The following is a 25,146-nucleotide window of genomic DNA, read 5'->3' on the forward strand; positions in this document are numbered from 1 at the left end:
CTTTATCCAATTGGCCTATCCCTAGGCTTTAGCAGAATTTGTTTTGTAGCCCCATCTTTCTCCTGCAGTCTTCTGCCTCAAGCTGAAATGCCATTTTCCAGATTTTTCCAGTTGACATCTCTCTTCTGTGTCTTTTTCCAACCTTGCAGCAAATCAGTTAAACTTGTTAATTGAGCACCTTTCTTCTACAGCTTTTCCCCGAATTTTGAACCAGTGCTTCTTTTGCACCCATCTGTTCATTCAACCTCTTTCATTTCAACATGTTTCTACCTCATCCTTCCTTAGCCTAAACAAACGAACAAACAAACCCACTGGTTCAGTCGCTTTTAAACAAGTATTAACCCACTAAGAGTAAGGGGTTTAAAAGACATGTGAGACATGGTTCCTGCCCTTGGAAAATCAAATATATACACAGGAAACATTTATTTAATGGTATAAATGTGTATGTGATTATGCTTTATGGTACAGATTGGTACCTGTTTTGTGTGGGGGGGGGAATGTCTGTGGGCTAAAATGGTCAGAGGAGGCTTCCTTGAAGAAGTTGGACCTCACCTGGGTCTTCAAGGATGAATTGGATTTGAATTGGTTACAGGTTTGGGAAGAGGCTTATTTAAGCAGGAGAAAGAAAATGAACAGAAGCAAACGGGAATATCAAGCATGTGAGGCCCCACGGGCAGTTCAGTCTAATCTCTACATGTAGTTGGTCACTGCATATGGGGCCTGGAGAACAGCTTGGCAGCAACCCCAGTTCTTGGCACAACTGCTATTGCTCTATTGCTTTTCCATACTCTTGGGTTTCAAGTTCCTACGTGTAGGGAATAGCAAGGCTTGAGAAGTAAAGGAGGTGGGCAGGAAGAAGAAAAAGAAAAGCAGTACAGGGTTGGGTAGGACAAAACCACAAACCCATTCCCCAACCAAGGCTCTTGGGGATGTGTGCACAGTCAGAAGATAGGATATGGAATTGTGGGAATCATAAACTAAAGAAATGGTGCTGGGTGGAGTAATGAAAAAAATCTCAGCTGAGAGACTGAAAGACCTGCATAAAGAAACTCACAGTGGTCATAGAGCTTGTGGCTAGAGTCCAGTCATGCTAGACTCCTTGTGCCCAGCATCTAATCTGTGCGTAGGCTGGGTAATTATAGCTGTTTTTAATGTTTTTTTAAAAAAATTCAATCACGAGCTATCTCAAACATACAAAGTAGGAGAAAAAATATGTCAGACACTCATTTGCTTGCCTTCCTGACTGAGCATTTTTCAGTAGATTCTTCTTTTATGGCCATTCTTTCCACTTTGTTTTCACTGCTACCACTCGAGCTTTAAGGACTTTTTACCTCATTGTCATTAACTTGGTTGCCGGCAACAGTGACTAACATTGATGGAATGCTTACTATGTGCCAGCTGCTAATCTGTGTGCTTTAACAACAACAACAAAAATGATCTCATTTGATCCTCACGATAACCTGTGAAGCAGTATTAGCCGTTTTTCAAATGAGGAAACTGAGGCACAGGAGGTTTAGAAACTTGCCCAGAGTCACCCGGCAATAAATGGCAGAGCTGGGATTCTGGGAGTCATGCCCAGGCAATCTGACTCCAAAGCTCATGCTCTTAACAACGGTGCTCTAAGATGAATCTTTCTAAAGTGCCGGTGTGATTAAATCATTCCCACACTGGACTAAAATCTTCCTTGGCTCCTGGGTAAAGACAGGTCTGGGCTATTCATTTATATTATTTATTGAGTGCCTGCTATAGGCTAAGTACTGTACTGGTTGCTGAGGATTCAGAGTGAAGTAAGGGGATCCCTGCCCTCACGGAGGTCAGAGTTTAGTAAAAGAGTCAGACTGAAAACAAGAGTTGCAGATACCGTGAGCTAATTGCTAATGATGAAAAATGTGGTCCCTGTAGGGGGCATTGGTTAATTCTGGGTGAGGGCGTGAAAGTTGGGGGAGGTTTCACAGATTGGTACTGAGCCTTGAGGAGGGCTGGGAAGGATGGTTCAGAGTGGACAAGGATGTGGAGATATAAAATGGCCTACTGTGAGCTCTGAATAGATTTTGATTGGAGGTTGGCAGGAATTGAACACTGAGTATGGGTTTGAGTTTTTCCAGCTTTTTTGTTCATACACCTCATCAGTGAAAATTTTTGAGAAGCAACCCTAATATGGCCTACTAAGATTCTTCATTAAACATAGTCTTATTTTTAAAATCCCAGCAGTTTGTAAAAAAATAAGATGGATTGATAGGTGATAAAGCAAATGTAGTAAAAATGGTAGAATATCAGTCGTGACTTTTCTAATGTTCACTATAAAATTATTTCAACTTTGCTATATGTTTAAAGTTTTTCTTAATAAAATGTTGGGGGGAAATTTCCCAGCAGCTCTCTTCAGTCATGAGTGCCACCGTTTGTGAAATACATGTCTTGTTCCCCATGCTATATTATAAACAAACTCTTATCTTTTCATAGTCTCCATAATAACTTGTATATTTTAGGTGCAGGATACATTTTTTTCCCTGAATGAAAAGGTTAGTGATCTAAGAATGCATTGTAGGAGTGACTTTTTAAAAGTGTGTAGTGTGGCTCTTAACATAGTGGATTTAAGACTGGCTCCAAAAGTGCATATGTAAAGTATCTGTAGCTGTTATCAGTGAGTGAAGTTTTCTCTCCTAGTTCTGGTCAGTGATTGTTGTTGTTGTTGTTGCTGTTGGAGTGATGGAGAACTTCCTGGTTTGTAACACAGACTTGAAAGGTATTGGTTAATAACTCATTGTGGTTTGCCTTTTCAGAGGAGTGTTCCACTATCTTGGAGATAGCAGGTTTTCACTTGAATGATCTGCATGCCTACCATATCTTTTGATTGAAATGCTAGTGCTTCAGAGCAAAACCCACTAGTGTTTTTCTCCTCTCCTTGGTTCTGTTCTTGAGACTAGGTCACAGGATGGGCCTTTATTCACAATCTCATTTTCATTTGTGTTAGAGAAATAGAGATGGAGGGATTACATAAAAAGATAAATTGCTGGGCTGTCTCTTTAGCTTTAGACAATTTAGGACTTTCCATGAAAATATTCAGGGTATATAACTGGGATGAATTTTGTCATTTGGTTTGTTTCATTTGTACATTCTGCAAACCTTTGTAAGTTATCATTGCCAGTAGCAGAAAAATTAAGTAAAACCACAAATTGCTACCTGATCTCTTCCTAAGGGTCTCACAGCAACCCTAAAGCAGTTTTAGAATGTGGTTTGAAAGATGATGTGGGGTGGTTAATGGGATGAATACTTTGTTTTAATGGTTAAATATATATATTAGAAAAAAAGATAACGCATGAAACCCGCAGTTTCACAGCTATAACTCTTTAGAACGAGGCCAATTAAAGAAGTAAGTTGGGGCTTCCCTGGTGGCGCAGTGGTTGAGAGTCCACCTGCCGATGCAGGGGACACGGGTTCATGCCCCGGTCCAGGAAGATCCCACATGCCGCGGAGCGGCTAGGCCCGTGAGCCATGGCCGCTGAGCCTGCGCGTCCAGAGCCTGTGCTCCGCAACGGGAGAGGCCACAACAGTGAGAGGCCCACGTACCGCAAAAAAAAAAAAAAAAAGAAGTAAGTTGATTTAAAGAAAAGTATTAAGGTTCAGTACTTGGATGTGGCAGAAATCATGTTGATGGTAAATGAATAAGCAAAGTTTGAGAAGGCTGACCAACAGCTGATGCCATTTTGTGCTTTCGTTCTCTAGAATACAGTATAGCAGTGGCTGCTGTGCCTCCTGATTATTTATTTATCCTCAGTCATTGACACATCCTGAAACGTTAGTGACTCTTCTAGATGCTCTAGTGGTAGGAAAAATTATCATAATAGTAATTAGGTCTTCTTGAGCACCAATTTGTATATAAAGTGCTTTTTAAATAGCTTGTTTAATCCTCATAAGCTTGCAAGAATGCGTGATATTCTTCCCATTTAACGGTTGAATAACAGGTGCAAAGAAGTGAAATGATTTTTCTTTGGTCTGGACACTAGTAAATGGTGGGTAAAAATCTGTTCTGGATCTGTATTGCTCAGTCTCTTTCCACAGTTTCACCACACAGTTTCCTTTCTGTACATTCTTGTGTAAGATTGTATACTTTTACTGGCCAGATAATATGCATAGATGCATGAAGAAAAATAATAATAAGTAGATTTATTGAGCACGTAGTTTGTGCCAGCATTGCTAAATGTACAATACTGCCAGTACAAGGCAAATGTGTAAGCTCAGTGCCAAGTGAGTGAGTCATATAGTGATATTATAGGAATTCAAAAGTAGCAATCTCTTTCTTCTCTGCATTTTAAGTCTCTCTCTCTCTGGTTTCTTTCACTTATAGGTATGTAAGTGTATACAAATAACCTTTAAAAAACAAAAACTTCCCCTTTACTTTGTAATTTCCTTAAGCCATTATCCTTATCCCTGTTCTTCCCTTTTAACCATTATTCTTGAAAAAAGAAGACCGTATTAGTTCCTATTTCCTAGCCTATTGCCACTTGATATGTGATGTCACCATTCTGAAGGCACCAAAACCATTTCCATTCTTACCCTTTATTGGTCCTCTATGAGATAATTGACATGAGCCATCCTTTCCTTGAATTTCCTTTCTTGGATTCCATGATGCAGCTCACTTCTGATTCTCCTTATAAGTCTCTAGTTCTTTCTCCTCCTCTTACTGCTTCCTTAAGCATTGGTGCTCTCAAGACTTCTGTCCTAGTTATATTCTTCTACATTCATTTCCTGAGCAATCTTATCCATTATTATGGCTTTAGATGTTAACTGTATTCTGATTATTCCTATAGCTCTTTCTCTACCCCTAAGCTCTCTCATGAGCTTTTGACACATCTTTTCAGCTTTCTACTACTCGATGTCTTATAGGTCACTCATACTAAAAACTATCCAGGATGGAATTCATTATTTTCCCCAAAAACTTGTTCTATTTTTGGAGTTCTCTTTTTCTATGGATGTCGTCTTTCATCCATTTCAAGCCAGAAACCATGGAGTTCTTCTCAATTTTTCACTCTCCTGTCACTTCCCATATCCACTCGGTCACTAGATCATGTCACCTCTACCTCAGAAATGTCTACTGAGTCCAGCTACTTCCACCCCCATTGCTCTAGTTTAGGCTGCCATCATTTCTTATCTGAGCCATGAAAATTGCCTCAACTTGTTCCTTTACCACTCTCGGGACCATAGTCCATCTTCTACATTGCTGTCAGAGATACTTTGAAAACCAAAGTTGACTTTTGTCTGTGCCTGAAGATACCCACTGGCTACTTTTTGCCTACCCTACTAAGCCCAGACTTGTCAGCATGGCAGACAATGCCATTCACAGTCTGATCCCAAACTCTCTCCAGCCTTACTTGGTGCTTACCTTTGCCCACACCTGTTCCAACCGTTGGAATGTCCCAACCATTCTGAACTTTTCTGGCTTCCTAGACATACCATGTCCTCTCACATAGTGCTTTTCTTATTTTACTCTCACCATTGTGTAGCCAATTCATACTTATTCTTGCTCAAAAGTTATCACTATGAAATCTTTCCCAGCCAAGGTAAATGATGCCTTCCCTTGTGCTACCAGAGTGTTCTTTTTACCTCTCATATTTTTTTCTCTCATAGTATTTTCATATCGCATTATAATTCTCTTTTTTTCCCCTATGCTATGTATTACATCCCTAGAACTTACTTATCTTATGACTGGAAGTTTGTTTGTGATTATCTTTTAATTGAGTTCCAAGAGGGCAGAGATTTTGCTCTAGGGCTTGACACATTATATACAATAATGGTTGTTGAAAGAGAAAGGCAGATAAGGAAGAATTTAGAACCAGTGTTTTATAATGTTATAGTTTCTTTCCATGTAAATTAACTTGATTCCAAATGGAATTGCCAAACTCTGTTAAGTAAAAGTAAGTTTTGTAGCTGCTTAGCAATGCATTTATAGAATAAATTCCCCCTTGGTGTTAGTAATAATAGCTACCACATGGGCTAGGTACCTCACATTATGTCAGATTCATTATGTCATTTAATCATCACAGCCACCCTTCAGGATATGTATTAATCTACGTTTTTTATAGCTAAAATAAAAACAGGCTCAGCATAGTCACTGGCCCAAGGTTGCACTGCTGGAATGTGGTTGAGCCAAGATATGAACCTAAATATATTTGAGATCAAAATCCTTCATCTTTAACATCTCTCAAAACAGTATAGTTGCATTTTAATAACATTTTCCAGAACACTTTTCTTATATTTAGTTTGTGTAGCATAATGGCTAAGAACAGACCTTGGAGCCAGACTGCCTGGGTTTAAATCCTTGTTCTTTTACTTACTAGTTATATAAATGTGGGCAAGTTAACCTCTCTCTGCCTCAGTTTTCTCATGTGGAAGAGGAGGATAGTAATAAAAGCTACATCACAGACTTTATTGTGAGTGTTAAATGATTTAATATAAGTACAGTGCTTAGAACATTATATACCACATAGTAAATGCCATATATGCCAGCTACAGTTACTTTGACCAAAATAACTTGTGTGCCAGGTAGATTGGACATGGACATTTCACTCTCATGCCTTAAGCTTGGCATGGCATGTAGGGTACTTCTTGATCTGCCTACCATTCTCTTATCAGGACAATGAATGCTTTTCAGCATTTTTTGAACACCTACTCTTGCCAGACCCTGTGCTAAGTACTATAAACAATGGAATTCATTCATTAAACAAATGTTTAATGGGCTCCTACTGTGCACTAGGCACAGTTCAATATTGAGAAGATAAAGCAGTGACCAAAACAGACAGGTTTCTGACCTCATGAAGTTTATATTCTAGTGGGAAAGACAGACAATAAACAAGATAAAAAGACAAAATATATAGGTTTCTGACCTCATGAAGTTTATATTCTAGTGGGAAAGACAGACAATAAACAAGATAAAAAGACAAAATATATAGTATTTAGGTAGTATAGTAAGTGCTGTACAGAAGAATGAAGTAGGAAAGTGAGATAAGGGAGTGTTGCGGTCAGGTGGGTCTTCTAACCCTCCAGCAGCTCATAGTCTAGTAGGGGAGACAAGTAAGAAAATACTAACAATAATAGCCCGGAATATCTTTTCTCTGGCTCTTGTCATAGGCCCAAGGACATAGTGGAAGTGGCAGAACCACAATTTGCATTTCAGACACCAAAACCTTTGCCCTTTCATCTACACCACAAAGAAAATCCCAAAGGTATGGCAGGGATGGCAAACTGACAGCCCATAGCCCCACACATTTTTTAAAAAGAACTTCTTTGATTTTCATTGATCAATAGTGTTCATCAGAATCTGAAGTCAAATAGTGGGTTTGGGTTGAATATTAAGGCATCATCTAGTTGAATGATTTTTCATTTTCTTCTATCATTTAACTTGCATTTTACAAACGCATTTCTTTTTTAACAAATATGAACTTGTTGCCAACATTTTAAAAATTGTGAAACGTTACCAAGAATTCTGACTTTCCAACCACTCTTGAAATATCAGATCCTCTCACAACACTGGTTGACCCCTTTTGCCGAGCCACATTGTCTTCATTTATTGGAGTCTCTACCGATCCATGGTGTCTCCCTGACACAGTGACCAAGTGCCACTTGCCTTTCATGATAACCATCTTCTACATGGCTCCAAGTGATTCCCGCCTCCTGGTATTCACACTCTTGTTTAATCTACCTCCACCCACTGTGTGTGGGCTGGACTTAGTGACTTGCTTTTAATGAACAGACTACAGCAAAAGTGATGAGATGTCACTTCCAAGATTAGGTTATAAGAAACTGCGACTTCCATCTTGTTTGTTCTCTCTCTTTCTCTCTCTCTGGCATTTCTTGCTTGATCACTCTGATGAAGCAAGCTGCCGTGTTGTGGGCTGCCCTTGGGAGAAGCCCATGTGACAAGTAACTGAGGGAAGCCTCTGACCAACAACCAGTGAGGAACTGAGGCCCTCAGTCCAACAGCCCACAAGGAACTGAATCCTGCCAACAGCCACATGAGTGAGCTTGGAAGTGGATCCTTCCCCAGCCAAGTCTTGAGATGACTGCAGCCCCAGCTGACACCTTGATTGCAGCCTGTGAGAGACCCTGAGCCAAAGAACCCCGTTAAGCCACGCTCACAGATACTATGAGAAAATAAATGCTTTTTAAGCCACTAAGTTTTGGGGGTAATTTGTTATACAGAAATAGATAACTAAGACACCACTGATTGTTGTGCTTGTACTTTTTTATAGTAGTTTTGAAGAATATGAAATATTTCTTGTGCCCATATCTGTGAAAAAAAGAAAAATTATCTATACAGGAAGGTCATATATTTAAAGGAAAATCAAAGGGAGCCTATTTCCTAGTGGAAGTGATGAGTATTCCTCTGTATCTAAATAAAATGTGTTTGTTGAAAGACTACAATTTAAGACACCATTTAAAAATAAACCGTTGTAAGAAATATGACCAGTATACAAGAATTATGAGTGCTGAAACAAAAAGAACTTTAAAAAGGGCTTGGAATTTCAATAGGTTGTTTTTGAATACAGATAGAATTAAGTAATACTGCCATGAAATGCAATTATATATTACATGAAAAAATTGCCAGGGCTTGAAAGCCTTTTGTAGGTAGTCGTTTAAGAAAAGAGTGTTGAGTACAGCAGAATTTACATTATAGACAAGCATTTGCAAAGGTAGTAGATACTGTTGCTCAGGATGTTAAAGATTGGTGGCTGAACATTTTTGTGACATTGTGTCAAGAAGTTAAATTGTAAAGTTTTAGATTACAACTGGTTACAGCAGATATAAACACTATGCATTTAAAGGTACACTTAGCCTAGCTATGTGTCTAGCCAGTAGTTCTCAAAGTATGGTCTCTAATCAACAGCACTGTACCACCTGGAAACTTGTTATAAATGCAGATTCTCAGGCCTTACCCCAGACCTACTGGAGATGAGGCTTGTTAATTTGTTTTAATAAGCCCTCCAACTGATTCTGATACACCCTAAAGTTTAAGAACCTCCGCACCTAGAATTTTGATGCAGTCTAACTCTTTTGGACTTGCCTCTGACGGGTACATCTAGAAATACCTGGATTTTGTATGTTGAGAAGAGTCTTGAAATTTTTAGTATAGATTGGTCAAAATTAGTGAATATGACTACAGATGGTGCTTCTGCAATAGTGTTACTGTTGGACTTAAGGAAACTTCAGTTTTTTTCAGAAACACTTTACAAAGACTTAAAGCTGTTCATTGTATCACTCCTTAGGATTCCACTTTTTGTGCAAAAATGTTCAAAATGAATCATGTCAAGAACTGGTAATTAACATTGTGGTTTGCACCATAGTTGAATACTTTGCTTGGTGAATTATTAGATTCACGTCATGGAAATCTTCCCTATTATGGAGATTAATTGACCTAGTTGAGGTATGGTATTGAAGATACTGGAAAAGATTACTTATTTGGCATCCAAAAGGCATCCAGCACACCATCAATGACTGAAATAATATATTTGACCTGTTTCGTTGACATTACAATTCACTTTGAATAAAAACAAGGTTGTTCAGAAATACCTTCCAAATGTGTGGTTGTATTTGCTCATTCCTAGCAAAATTATGCCTTTGGGAAACTAATTTGGCAGGAGATAGACTGGCTGACTTTGCTGAAATTGGTTTCCAAGAAATGAATGTGATGGCCTGAATTACATTCCCCCAATTGTGGAGTTGTCTATTGAATTCCAGAAAAGGTTTTCTGACATTATATTCTATGAAAATGAATTAATGTAATAGTTCAGTTAACCTTTCTCAATTGATGTTCATGGTGTGAAAGAATAGCTACAGTGGAGATACTGAATTGCTGTGCTATGGTACTGAAAGTGAAGCATGATGTCACTGAAATACCAGAATTCTGCAATATCTCAGGAGTAGTAACCCTAAATATAAAAAACACTGTGCAAGACATCTATATGTTTGGAAATTCCTACATTTCTAAGCAGCTGTTTTCCATTATGAAATAGGATAAAATTAATCATTCACAGTAAAAGGATTCAAGGCTAAATTCTTTAGTGCACATTGTAACGCAAAAATATAAGACCTAACATTGACCTCTTGGTACATAAGAAAAACATCAGACCTCCTTCCTGTTCCAAGTCAAAGGAGAATAAATCAGACGCAAAAATGTAATGATTAAATTTTTCTATTTTGAACTTTTGCTTTTAATTTTGAATTTAAAATGTTAACTCCAGTATTTTGCATGTTTATATTGTTAACACCCACAGCATAGTTTAGGGAAAAAAAATTTCTGGCAGTTGATTTTCTTAACCACTTTCAATCATTTATGTTAGCTGCAGCCACTGGTTCAAGGACTCTTAGAAATTTCTCAACATCACTGTCCTCTCTGCAACTCCTGTCGTCCTTCCCAAGGTAACCCAAAAGCTACCTTGGACTTTTGTTCTCCTCTTATTCCTAAGAATACCTTTCATCAGACCTTCTGATTTTTCAATACTGAAGATTTTGCTTTGGGCAGAGCAAGTGCCTATTCTGGAATCTACTTGTTTCAAATGATTTCTGAGGACCTGCAGAGAGTAATATGTACCATAGGCTTCATCTCTGCAGGATAAACAGGCTATGTTTTATTTCAGAATGACTTTTTCAGAACCTGTATGCTAGGTATTTTATATAAATAGTTTCATGCAAAATCTCCATTTTATAGATGAGGAAGTTAAGTGACTTGCCGATGATTTGCCCTACCACTTCAATTTGAGCATAGGTCCACTGGATGCTGAAGTTCCTGCTGTATCTGCTGATTACAAAAGTTATGCTCAGTCTCCAGCCCCTAAATGAGCCACAACAGATTTAATAAATCTAAGTCTTCTTTCTTACATGTGACAAGCAGTTTCACCTACAGAAATGGGCTGGCTTTTGGCAGCCTGAGAGCAATTTAAGGGTACTAAAATTGAGTATTAACTCAATTTTAACACTTTTAATAGCCTTTACTGAACACTGGATCAGTATTCTACCACCTCTAGCTTGACTGCAGTATTTAATGGCAAAGACTCTACCGTGCGTGTGTATGTAGTTAACTGAAACTCCTACAGCTGAGAGGCAAGGCCACTTTGTCAATGTTGCCCGGAATTGACTGTGGTTTTCAATTGCTGCTATTCTTATGTTTTATTTATTTTTTTAAAAATATTTATTTATTTATTTTTGGCTGCATCGGGTCTTAGTTGCGGCATGCAGTCTCTGTTGCGGTATGCAGGCTTCTCTCTAGATGTGGCGTGCAGGCATTAGAGCACATGGGCTCTGTAGTTGTGATACACAGGGTCTCTAGTTTGGCATGTGGGATCTTAGTTCCCCGATCAGGGATGGAACCCACATCCCCAGCATTGGAAGGTGGATTCTTACCCATGGAAGGTGGATTGTTACCCACTGGACCACCAGGGAAATCCCTATTCTTACTTTTTAATTTGACATTATTCCTAGCTTTGTGGTTTATCAGTTTAATTTCTTAATGGTTGTTGAACTCCAGAGTGTTGATGCAAATTTGCATCAACAGTAGTCTTGGTCTGTAATTTTAAGGTAATTAGACTTCAAGGCACATAGGCCTTGCAGTTGAAATATAAACCATCCATATTTCTATTGCTAAAGCAGACTTACACATCCTCCCCTTGACTTTTCTTATAAAGTGATGCTTCCTTGTCATCTCTGATTTCCTTTTCTTTGGAAATTGAGAACAGGTGGAGAAAGTGGACCACAGAGCCCTGCCTGAGTCAGACACCAGTTTGATGTATTCAACATGGTAGATGGGAGCAAGGCTAGCATCCCAACGGCATTTGGGATTACCTGGAGGAAGTTGTATTGCAGAGGTCAGAAAGCGGTATTGCCTCTGGATTAAGCTCTCTATGGTCAGGCAGGATTCTAGAGACCCAGATGGGTATAATACCGTCACTGCAACTATTAGGCTTACAATCTAGATATTCTTTATGGCCCTATGCCTATCGTGAAATATTAATCACTAGAATGTCAGCTCCATGAGGACAGGAATTTGGGGCTCCTGTTCACTATTGTATCTTCACATCTAGATCAGTGCCTGGAATGTATCAGTGCCTTACTCATTAAATATTGGTTGAAAGTCTAAATGGTTCATTGATTCCCTATGTTTTATGCACTGGAGGTATAGCAGTAAACAAAACAGACCAAGAAATCCTGGCCTTCTTGGAGCTACATTCTAGTGATAAATACTTATAGTTGCTTTTAATAGAAAATGTTCTTTAATAAAATATTTTCTGAAAGACCCAAAATATAAAATAGATAAAATGGAGAATATGAGCTCAGATTGAAGAGAAAGTAGGAGTACCGGGCTTCCCTGGTGGCGCAGTGGTTGAGAGTCCGCCTGCCGATGGAGGGGACGCGGGTTCGTGCCCCTGTCCGGGAGGATCCCACATGCCACGGAGCGGCTGGGCCCATGAGCCATGGCCGCTGAGCCTACGCGTCCGGAGCCTGTGCTCCGCAACGGGAGAGGCCACAACAGTGAGAGGCCCGCGTAACGCAGAAATAATAATAATAATAATAATAGGAGTACCTGTCCTGTCTGGTTATTTGGTCCAATTCTCCATAATCCTGGTTTGGGAAGCACAGTTTGAAAGCCAGTGCTGTAGACTACTACATGTGATTGGAAATGAGACATTAAACTTTTCTCAGGGAACTGTTTTCCCTTGAGTTTTATAAATAGGTGTTGCTTCTTCTAGAAAGCATTACCTCACTGACTGGTTAGATGCCTTTCTTCTGTGTTCCCATGGTACACAGAGGTGCTTATAGCTTCTCACGTTTAAGTGGCCTACTCTGTGCTGTCTGCATCCTGGCATTTAGTAGTCCCTCAATTCATATTTGTTGGACTGAACAGTAAGCCAGCAATTAAAAGCTATAGGTAGTTGTTCAGGATCTCAACTCCTACTTTCTTTAAAGCTCAGATGTGCTCCTTTTGTGATTTGTTGTTTGCATATGTTGCTGTTTAATCTCACCTAAATAATTTTAGGTCTCCTGGAAAATTGCAAGGTTAACAACTGAACTGGACCAATTAGGGCCAGGAACTCATTCTGCTTCAGAGGGTAGCAGTCATCATAGATGTGGAAATGGAGCCAGGGTGCTCAGCTATTCCGAGGGGCATTGTGGCTGGAAGGCTTTTTCCTTGCCTTGGTCAGGATTTAATTGCCATCAGTCATTCTAGATTGTATTTTGCTAGGAATAAATTGTCATGCTGTGTGATCTGACTAGAGAGCATTGTTTCTTAAACTTGCCTTCCATCATGACAATCACCTAGGGTTCTTGGAAGCAACCTAAGTATCTCTTGTTGGATGAGTGGGTAAAGAAAATGTGGTATATTCATACAATGGAATATCAAGGAAATCCTGCCATTTGGGACAACATGGATGAACCTGGAGTACTTTATGCTGAGTGAAACGAGCCAGACTCCAAAGGACAAACACTTCATGATACTCTTATGTGAGGAGTCTAAAATTGTCAAACTCTTAGAAGCAGAGAGTAGAACAGTGCTTGCCAGGAGCTGGTGGGAAAGGGAAATGGGGAGGTTTTAGTCAAAGAGTATAAAATTTTGGTTATACAAGATAAATAAGTCCTAGAGATCTACTGCACAGCATAGTGCCTATATTGTATTGTATACTGAAAAATTTGCTAAGAGAGTAGATCTTGTGTTCTTACTTATCACAAGAAATGATAATAGAGGCAGGAGGAAACTTTTGGAGGTAATAGATATGTTTCTGGTGTAGACTGTGGTAATGATATTTACCTCTAAACTCATAAAGTTGTATACATTAATTATGTGCAGCTTTTTGTATGTCAATAAACCTCAATAAATTGGTTTAAAAAAACACATTCCCAGCCTAGCCTTAGACATGTGAATCAGACTGTTCAGGGGAGAGGCCTGGAATAGCAGTTACCTCCAGGGAATGGGGATAAGAGAGCTATTACTTCTCACTGTACACCCTTCTGTATTGTTTAATTTTTTTTAACCTGGAATATGTTCTGCTTTTATTCAGTAGTAATTCCTCTTTTAAATAAATATTGCAATTCATGGTACAAAAATTCAAAATATACAAAAAGATACATGGCAAAAAAAAACAAACCAACTCTCTTCCACTCTTGACCCTAGCCACCAGTTTCTCCTCCTCAGAGATGATCAGTATTATCAGTTTGTTGTGTATTCTTCCAGAGAGACTATGCATATAAAGCAAATATATATAACTATACATATAAATACATTGTATATATACATACATGTTATATACACACAAATATACCTTTAAAAACCACAAATGATAGTATACTATTTACATAATATTCTGTACTTTGCTATTATCATTTAATATATCATGCTGATTTTTTCATGTGAGTATGCAGAGGTTTGTCCTTATTTTTCACAGTTCCATCCTATTCCACTGCATGCATATGTTATCATTTATATAATTAGTCCTTTAATTAGATTGTTTCCAGTTTTCAGCTAGAACAAATAATGCTGCAGTGAATACTTTGTACAACTGCAATGCCACTGCTTATATTTCAGCACTGCCTTTGTTGTTCCAAGTGCTTTAAATATCTAAAATAAATCCCTAGAAGCAAAGTCAAAAATTATGTGCATTTGAACTTTAAAAGATCTCGCCAAAATGTTCTCGCTAGAGATTATACCATTAATACCCCTGCCTTCAATATTTGCAAGCGTGTGTTTCCCTCACCAATACAGTAATTGCTAATCCTATAGGCAAAATACCATGTTTCTGTATTGTTTTAATTTTTCTTATCACAAGTGAGTTTGATTATCTTTTTATATGCTTAAGATCTATATTTTTAACTTTTCATTTTATATTGGAGTATAGTCGATTAACAATGTTGTGATAGTTTCAGGCGTACAGCAAAGTGATTCAATTATACTTATACATGTATCTACTTTTTTTTCAAATTCTTTTCCCATTTAGGTAGTTACATAATATTGAGCAGAGGTCCCTGTGCTATACAGTAGCTCCTTGTTTGTTATCCTTTTTTTTTTTTTTTGGCCATGCAGCATGTGGGATCTTAGTTCCCCGAACATGGATCAAACCTGTGACCCCTGCAGTGGAAGCGGAGAGTCTTAACCACTGGACTGCCAGGGATGTCCCCAGTCTTCTTTTATAAGGACACTTGTCATTAGATCAGAATGATCTTATCTCAAGATCTTTACCTTAATTGTATCAGCAAAGACCCTAATTTCAAATAAATTCACATTCTGAGGTTCTAGATGGATATATCGTTTAAATTTATTTATTTATTTTTGGCTGCGTTCAGTCTTTGTTGCTGCACATGAGCTTTCTCAAGTTGTGGTGAGCGGGGGCTGCTCTTCATCATGGTGCACAGGCTTCTCACTGCGGTGGCTTCTCTTGTTGCAGAGCATGGACTCTAGGCGCACAGGCTTCAGTAGTTGTGGCACATGGGCTCAGTAGTTGTGGCTCACAGGCTTAGTTGCTCCACAGCATGTGGGATCTTTCCGGACCAGGGCTAGAACCCGTGTCCCCTGCATTGGCAAGCAGACTCTTAACCACTGTGCCACCAGGGAAGTCCCTCCATTTTAAATATAGCCGTGTGTACGTGTCAATCCCAAATTCCCTAACTATCCCTTCCCCCAACCCTTTCCCCCTGGTAACCATAAGTTTGTTCTCTAAGTCTGTGAATCTGTTTCTGTTTTGTAAGTAAGTACCTTTGTATCATTTCCTTTTAGATTCTGCTTATAAGCGATATATGATATTTCTCTTTCTCTGTCTGGCTTACTTCACTCATTATGACAATCCCTAGGTCTGTCCATGTTGCTGCAAATGGCATTATTTCTTTCATTTTAATGGCTGAGTAATATTCCCTTGTATATATGTACCACATCTTCTTTACCCATTCCTCAGTCGATGGACAGTTAGGTGGCTTCCATGTCTTGGCTATTGTAAACAGTGCTGCAACGGACACTGGGGTACATGTATCCTTTCGAACCACGTTTTTCTCCGGATATATGCCCAGGAGTGGGATTGCTGGATCATATGGTAGCTCTATTTTTAGTTTTGTTGTTTTTTCTTTTTGTGATACGCGGGCCTCTCACTGCTGTGGCCTCTCCCGTTGTGGAGCACAGGCTCCGGACGCGCAGGCTCGGCAGCCATGGCTCACGGGCCCAGCCGCTCCGCGGCATGTGGGATCCTCCCGGACCAGGGCACGAACCCGCGTCCCCTGCATCGGCAGGCGGACTCTCAACCACTGCGCCACCAGGGAAGCCCTATTTTTACTTTTTTAAGGAACCTCCATACTGTTATCCATAGTGGCTGCACCAATTTACATTCCCACCAACAGTGTAGGAGGGTTCCCGTCTCTGCACACCTGCTCCAGCATTTATTGTTTGTGGATTTTGGGATGATAGCCATTTTGACTGGTGATATCTGATTGTAGTTTTGATTGGCATTTCTCTAATAATTACGATGTTGAACATCTTTTCATGTGCCTCTTGGCCATCGGTATGTCTTCTTTGGAGAAATGTCTATTTAGGTCTTCTGCCCATTTTTGGATTGGGTTGTTTGTTTTGATGATGTTAAGCTGCTGTTTGTAAATTTTGGAGACTAATCCCTTGTTGGTCACATCATTTGCAAATATTTTCTCCCCATCTGTTGGTTGTCTTTTCGTTTTGTTTATGGTTTCCTTTGCTGTGCAAAAGCTTTGAAGTTTAATTCGGTCCCATTTGTTTATTTTTGTTTTTATTTCCATCATTGTTGGAGACGGATTGAAAAAAATATTGCTGTGGTTTATGTCAGAGTGTTCTGCCTATGTTTTCATCCAAGAGTTTTATAGTGTCCAGTCTCACATTTAGGTCTTTAATCCATTTTGAGTTTATTTTTGTGTATGGTGTTAGGGAGTGTTCTAAGTTCATTTTTTTACGTGTAGCTGTCCAGTTTTCCCAGCACCATTTGTTGAAGAGACTACCTTTCCACCATTGTATAGTTTGGCCTCCTTTGTCATAGATTAATTGACCATAGGTGCGTGGGTTTATTTCTGGGCTTTCTATCCTGTTCTATTGATCTGTTTTTGTGCCAGTACCATACTGTTTTGATGACTGTAGCTTTGTAGTATAGGCTGAAGTCAGGGAGCCTGATTCCTCCAGCTCCATTTTTCTTTCTCAAGATTGCTTTGGCTATTTGGGGTCTTTTGTGTCTCCATACAGATTTTAATGTTTTTTGTTCTAGTTCTGTGAAAAATGCCATTGGAAATTTGACAGGGATTGCATTGAATCTGTAGATTGCCTTGGTAGTATAGTCATTTTGACAATATTAATTCTTCCAATCCAAGAACATGGTATATCTTTTCATCTGTTTGTGTTGTCCTCGATTTCCTTCATCAGCTTCTTATAGGTTTTGGAGTACAGGTCTTTTGTTTCCTTAGGTAGGTTTACTCCTAGGTATTTTATTCTTTTTGATGTGATGGTAAATGAGGTTGTTTCTTGAATTTTTCTTTCTGATCTTTCATTGTTAGTGTACAGGAATGCAACAGATTTCTGTGTATTAATTTTGTAACCTGCAACTTTACCTAATTCATTGATGACCTGTAGTAGTTTTTTGGTAGCATCTTTAGGATATTCTATGTATAGTATCATGTCATCTACAAACAGTGACAGTCTAACTTCTTGAAAATCCTTGCATCCCTGGGATAAATCCCACTTGATCATGGTGTATGAGCCTTTTCATGTATTGTTGGATTCGGATTGCTAGTATTTTGTTGAGGATTTTTGCATCTATGTTCATCAGTGATACTGACCTATAATTTTCTTTCTTTATGGTATCTTTGTCTGGTTTTGGTATCAGGGTGATGGTAGCCTCACAGGATGAGTTTGGGAGTTTTCCTTCCTCTGCAGTTTTTTGGAACAGTTTCAAAAGGATAGGTGTTAGCTCTCCTCTAAATGTTTGATAGAATTCGCCTGTGAAGCCATCAGGTCCTGGACTTTTGTTTGTTGGGAGTTTTTTAACCACAGTTTCAATTTCAGTGCTTGTGATTTGTCTGTTCATATTTTCTATTTCTTCCTGGTTTAGTCTTGGGAGATTGTACCTTTCTAAGAATTTGTCCATTTCTTCCAGGTTGTCTATTTTATTGGCATACAGTTGTTTATAGTAGTCACTTATGATCCTTTGTATTTCTGTGGTGTCAGTTGTAGCTTCTCCTTTTTCATTTGTAATTTTATTGATCTGAGTCCTTTTCCTTTCTTTTCCTTTTTTCTTTTATTTGGTTGTGTGGGGTCTTAGTTGCGGCAGGCGGGCTCCTTAGTTACAGCACATGGGCTCCTTTAGTTGAGGCACGTGGGCTCCTTAGTTGTGGATTGCCAGCTCCTTAGTTGCAGCACGCAGACTGCTTAGTTGTGGCATGCAAATTCTTAGTTGTGACATGCATGTGGGATCTAGTTCCCTGGCCAGGGATCCAACCCGGGCCTCCTGCATTGGGAGCACGAAGTCTTAATCACAGTGCCACTGGGGAAGTCCCTCCCTTTTTTTCTTCATGAGTCTGGCTAAAGGTTTATCAATTTTCTTTATCTTTTCAAATAACTATCTTTTAGTTTCATTGAACTTTGCCATTGTTTTCTTTGTGTCTATTTCATTTATTTCTGCTCTGATCTTTATAATTTCTTTCCTTCTACTAACTTTGGGTTTTGTTTGTTTTTCTTTCTCTGGCTGATTTAGGTGTAAGGTTAGGTTGTTTATTTGAGATTTTTCTTGTTTCCTGAGGTAAGATTGTATTGCTGTAAACTTCCTTCTTAGAACTGCTTTTGCTGTATCCCATAGGTTTGGATCATTGTGCTTTCATTTTCATTTATCTCTATGTATTTTTTTACTTCCTCCTTGATTTCTTCAGTGATCCATAGGTTGTTGTTTTTTTTAATTTTTTTTAACATCTTTACTGGAGAATACTTGCTTTACAATGTTGTGTTAGTTGCTGCCGTATAACAAAGTTAATCAGCTATATGTATACATATATCCCCACATCACCTCCCTCTTGCGTCTCCCTCCCACCCTCCCTATCCCACCCCTCCAGGTGGTCACAAAGCATGGAGCTGATCTCCCTGTGCTATGCAGCTGCTTCCCACTAGCTATCTATTTTACATTTGGTAGTGTACATATGTCAATTGCACTCTCTCACTTCTTCCCAGATTACCCTTCCCCCTCCCCATGTCCTCAGGTCCATTCTGTACGTCTGTGTCTTTATTCCTCTCCTGCCCCTAGGTTCTTAGGAACCATTTTTTTTTTTAGATTCCATATATATGTGTTAACATATGGTATTTGTTTTTCTTTTTCTGACTTCTTACACTCTGTATGACAGACTATAGGTCCATCCACCTCACTACAAATAACTCAATTTCGTTTCCTTTTATGGCTGAGTAGTATTCCACTGTATACATGTGCCACATCTTCTTTATCCGTTCATCTGTAGATGAACACTTAGGTTCCTTCCATGTCCTGGCTATTGTAAATACTGCTGCAATGAACATTGGGGTACATGACTCTTTTTGAATTATGGTTTTCTCAGGGTATATGCCCAGTAGTGGGCTTGCTGGATCATATGGTAGCTCTATTTTTAATTTTTTAAGGAACCTCCATACTGTTCTCCATAGTGGCTGTATCCATTTACATTCCCATCAACAGTGCAGGAGGTTTCCCTTTTCGCCACACCCTTTCCAGCATTTATTGTTTGTAGATTTTTTGATGATGGCCATCCTGACCGTTGTGAGGTGATACCTCATTGTGGTTTTCATTTGCATGTCTCTAATGATTAGTGATGTTGAGCATCCTTTCATGTGTTTGTTGGCAATCTGTTTATCTTCTTTGGAGAAATGTCTATTTAGGTCTTCTGCCCATTTTTGGATTGGGTTTTTGTTTTTTTTTGATATTGAGCTGCATGAGCTACTTGTAAATTTTGAAAGTTAATTCTTTATCAGTGGCTTCGTTTGCAAATATTTTTTTCCCATTCTAAGGGTTCTCATTTCGTCTTGTTTATGGTTTCCTTTCCTGTGCAAAAGATTTTAAGTTTCATTAGGTCCCATTTGTTTATTTTTTTTTTAATTTCCATTTCTCTAGGAGGTGGCTCAAAGAGGATATTGCTGTGATTTATCTCATAGAGTGTTCTGCCTATGTTTTCCTCTAAGTGTTTTGTAGTGTCTGGCCTTACATTTAGGTCTTTAATCCATTTTGAGTTTATTTTTGTGTATGGTTTTAGGGAATGTTCTAATTTCATTCTTCTACATGTAGCTGTCCAGTTTTCCCAGCACCACTTATTAAAGAGGCTGTCTTTTCTCCATTGTACATTCTTGCCTCCTTTCTCAAAGATAAGATGACCATATGTGCCTGGGTTTATCTCTGGGCTTTCCATCCTGTTCCATTGATCTATATTTCCATTTTTGTGCCAGTACCATACTGTCTTGATTACTGTAGCTTTGTAGTATAGTCTGAAGTCAGGGAACCTGATTCCTCCAGCTCCATTTTTCCTTCTTAAGATTGCTTTGGTTATTCGGGGTCTTTTTTGTTTCCATTCAAATTGTGAAATTTTTTGTTCTAGTTCTGTGACAAATGCCATTGGTAGTTTGATAGGGATTGCATTGAATCTGTAGATTGCTTTGGGGAGTATAGTCATTTTCACAATGTTGATTCTTCCAGTCCAAGAACATGGTATATCTCTCCATCTGTTTGTATTATCTTTAATTTCTTTCATCAGTGTCTTATAGTTTTCTGCATACAGGTCTTTTGTGTCCTTAGGTAGGTTTATTCCTAGGAATTTTTTTTTTTGCTGAAATGGTAAATGGGGGTGTTTCCTTAATTTCACTTTCAGATTTTTCATCACTAGTGTATAGGAATGCAAGTGATTTCAGTACATTAATTTTGTATCCTGCTACTTTACCAAATTCATTGATTAGCTCTAGTAGTTTTCTGGTAGCATCTTTAGGATTCTGTATGTATACTATCATGTCAACTGCAAACAGTGACAGTTTTGCTTCTTCTTTTCTGATTTGGATTCCTTTTATTTCTTTTTCTTCTCTGATTACTGTGGCTAAAAATTCCAAAACTATGTTGAATATAATGGTGTGAGTGGGCAACCTTGTCTTGTTCCTGATCTTATAGGAAATGGTTTCAGTTTTTCACCATTGAGAATGATGTTGGCTGTGGGTTTGTCATATATGGCCTTTATTATGTTGAACTAAGTTCCCGCTATGCCTACTTTCTGGAGGGTTTTTATCATAAATATGTGTTGAATTTTGTCAAAAGCTTTTTCTGTATCTATTGAGATGATCATATGTGTTTTCTCCTTAAATTTGTCAATATGGTGTATCATGGTGATTGATTTGCGTATATTGAAGAATCCTTGCATTCCTGGGATAAACCCCACTTGATCAATGTGTATGATCATTTCAGTGTGTTGTTGGATTCTGTTTGCTAGTATTTTGATGAGGATTTTTGCATCTATGTTCATCAGTGATATTGGCCTTTAGTTTTCTTTTTTTTGACATCTTTGTCTGATTTTGGTATCAGGGTGATGGTGGCCTCGTAGAATGAGTTTGGGAGTGTTCCTCCCTCTGCTGTATTTTGGAAGAGTTTGAGAAGGATAGGTGTTAGCTCTTTTCTAAATGTTTGTTAGAATTCGCCTGTGAAGCCATCTGGTCCTGGGCTTTCGTTTGCTGGAAGATTTTTAATCACTGTTTCGATTTCATAAAGTAGAATTGTGGTTGCTAGGGGCTGAGGGAGGGGGAAATAGGAATTGTTTAATGGGTATAAAGTTTAGGATTTGTAAGATGAAAAAGTTCTGGAGATCTGTCTCAAAGTGTGTATCCTTAACACTACCGAAGTGTACACTTTGAAAAGTGGTTAAGGTGGTAAATTTTATGTTATGTAATTTTTCTATCATAGTAAAAAACTTATATTAAAAAAAGCTAAAATAAAGTAGATGAAACAAGATTGACTTAACGTTGATATATGAAACTGGATACTGGTATCATGAAGGTTCATTATGCTATTCTCTTTACCTTTTTATTTTACAATTTTCCATAATCAAAAGTTTTTAAAATGAGTTAGTGAGCATGGGCTTTGTGGGCAGAATTTGAATCCTAACTCCAGTTTTTAAAAATAGAGATATAATTCAGATACCATAAAATTTGCCATTTTAAAGTATACAATTCAGTGGTATTTAGTCTATTCCACAGAGTTGTGAAACTATAACCACTATCAAATTCCAGAACATTTTTATCATCCCAAAAGGAAACCCAGTACCTGCTAGCAGTCATTCTCCAATCTTTCTTCCTCCCAGTCCCTGGCTGTTTCCCATCTTTATGTATTTTCCTGTTCTGTACAATTCATTTAAAAGTGTGTTTGGCTGCTTTCACTTTATAATTTTTTCAAGATTAATTCATGTTGTAGCATGAATCAGTACTTCGTTCCTTTTTATGGTTGAATAACATTCCCTTGTATGAATATACCATCTTTTGTTTATCTGTTTGTTAGTTGATGGACATTTGGGTTTTTTCCACTTTTGACTGTTACGAATAATCCTGCTATGAACATTCACGTATAAGTTTTCTGTTTGTTTGTTTTTTGCGGTACGCGGGCCTCTGACTGTTGTGGCCTCTCCCGTTGTGAAGCACAGGCTCCGAATGCGCAGGCTCAGTGGCCGTGGCTCACGGGCCCAGCTGCTCCGCGGCGTGTGGGATCTTCCCGGACCGGGGCACAAACCTGCGTCCCCTGCATCGGCAGGCGGACTCTCAACCACTGTGCCACCAGGGAAGCCCCATGTATAAGTTTTTGTGTGAACATGTTTTCAGTCCTCTTGGGTGTATACCTATGAGTGGAATTACTGGATCATATAATAACCCTATGTTAACCGCTTGAAGAACACCTAGACTGTTTTCCAAAGTGGCTGCACAATTTTACATTTCCACCAGCAATGTACGGAGGATTCCAGTTTCTCCATACCCTCGTTATTTTACATTTTAAAACTTATAGCCCATCCTAGTATGTGTTAATTGGTTTTCTCATTGTGGTTTTTTGATTGGCATTTCTCTAATAACTAATGATGTTGAACATCTTTTCACGTGCTTATTGGCTAGCTTCACTTTTTAGCTGTGTGACATTGGTCAAGTTCTTCAACCTCTGAGCCTCGTTGTTCCATCATCTGTAAAAGGGAGGTAATAATGCATCATGATGTTATTGCAAGGTTAATGGACATGAGGTGTACTTGGAACAGTGCCTGGTATATAGTAGGTACTCCGTTGATACCTAATATTACTTTGCTACTTGAGCTCTAAGTAAGCCGCAATCCAGGCAGCCTTTTCCCAGTGAATTTTGTACATCAGTTGTTGAAGTCAAATACTGAGATGATGGTGCCCTTTCATTTGCCAGGGCTGCTTTCCTTTTTTACAGCCTCTGTAGGCCTTTCTTTGCTATTCTGTCAACTCTAGCTCTGTGTCCTTTCTAGTGCTGGTTAGGACCATGGAAGATACCCAACGAGAGGCAGAAGGAATCTATGGCCTTAAAACTTGCAGATGATGGTATTGTCAAATTACTTCCTTGACTGTGTCAGCTGTCTCAGTGCTATAACAGTTAAGAGGAGAGAAATAATGAAAGAATTTATGTAAGAGGTGGTAGCCCTATGGAAAGTATTTGGAACGTTGGGCAAGACAGGCAATATGGCAGTCCAGGCAGGGAAACCAAGTGAGCAAAGAAAAGGAAACAGTAATCTTGGAGAAGGGTAGTTAGGAAACCAGCCTGGTAGGAGTAGGGTGTTGGGGAATTGTGAGGGATTATTTGTGAGATTCTTATTCTATTGTTTTCCATTACTTACCCCAGAATATGTAGTGAAAGAAGTTTTATATCTGGAATCATGAGATTTTTGTTCTAATCTTGGTTCTGCTGCAGATTAGCTAGATAACCATGTCAAGTCATCTGTCATTTCTAGGGGGCTAGTTGCTTAAGCAGTAAAATGAGTAATTGGGCATATGTATATCAAATCACCTTGTTGTACACTTTAAATGTCTTATAATTCTATATGTCAATTATATCTCAATAAAGCTAAAACTTTTTAAAAAATGAGTAATTGGGATAGGTCAATGATTCTTAATTGCGAGTGTGCATCAGAACCTACTGGAAGCTATTTTGGAATATAGGCATTTTGATCACACTCGGGAAATTGTTTCAGCAGATCTGAGGTGAGACACAGGTTTTTATATTTTGAAAATGCTTTCCACATGGTTGTGATTTATATTCCTAGTGTTATAAGAGCCATTCGATTTGTTAAAGATCACTAGTCCTTGGCTTTCTGGAGTTGAAATCACTTGGATGGTGGCATAATCAGCTTTAGACCAGCTAAAGGTAATGTGTTGTAGCAGAAAGAGCATGGGCTTTGGTGTCAGTCTGACCTAGGTTCCTGTTTCCCAGCTCTGTAGCCCTAAACATGCCACATCACTTCTCTGAGCCTCGGTTTCCTCATCAGAACAGTGGGGCTTATAAGGCCCACATGGTCAGGCTGTGATGATGAGAGAGAACATATCACACTTAGTACTATGCCTGGTACAAGGTAGATGGATGCCCAATCAGTGACTTGTATGAGAGGTATATGCTGGAAGAAACTGTCACCAGGGGACAGCATAAAACTGTACTCCTACCCTGACCTATCTGGAGTTAATCGTAACTCTAGACATAAATGTGTTGCAGTGCAAAGTAAGGATTTTTGCTTCCTTTGCCTGGATATCAAATAAATACAGACCTTACTTTGCTATCTGCTTACCAGTGTCCCTCCCCCTGTTGTGAGTTAATGTGTGACATGGCTATCTACTGTGACTAGACTCTCTTTCCATAGCTTAGAAAAAGATTAATGTGTTGAAACTCCTGTCAGACTCCAGAAAACTACCATTCCTTTAAAACTTAAATAAAAAAATAGGTCAGTTGAGTTCAACAAAACTATCAAGGTCTGCAAGCTCTAGAGACAAAAATCCAAACTTTGCTCCTTCCAGCTACATGACCTAGGGATGTAATGTAAAATGGGGATAATAATAATAGTTATGGCCTCATAAGATTGTTTTGAGTATTAAATGAGTTAATGCATGTAAAGTAATTGGAA

The 25,146-nt window shown here is 38.7% G+C and overlaps 1 protein-coding gene across 3 annotated transcripts in view; it reads left to right on the forward strand.

Annotated features, from left to right (window-relative positions):
* FAM120C (family with sequence similarity 120 member C) overlaps positions 1-25,146 on the forward strand; it is a 138,815-nt gene that overhangs the window by 983 nt on the left and 112,686 nt on the right. The gene's annotated exons all lie outside the window — the stretch shown is intronic.

Source organism: Globicephala melas, chromosome X (assembly GCF_963455315.2).
Source record: "Globicephala melas chromosome X, mGloMel1.2, whole genome shotgun sequence".
NCBI lineage: Eukaryota > Metazoa > Chordata > Mammalia > Artiodactyla > Delphinidae > Globicephala > Globicephala melas.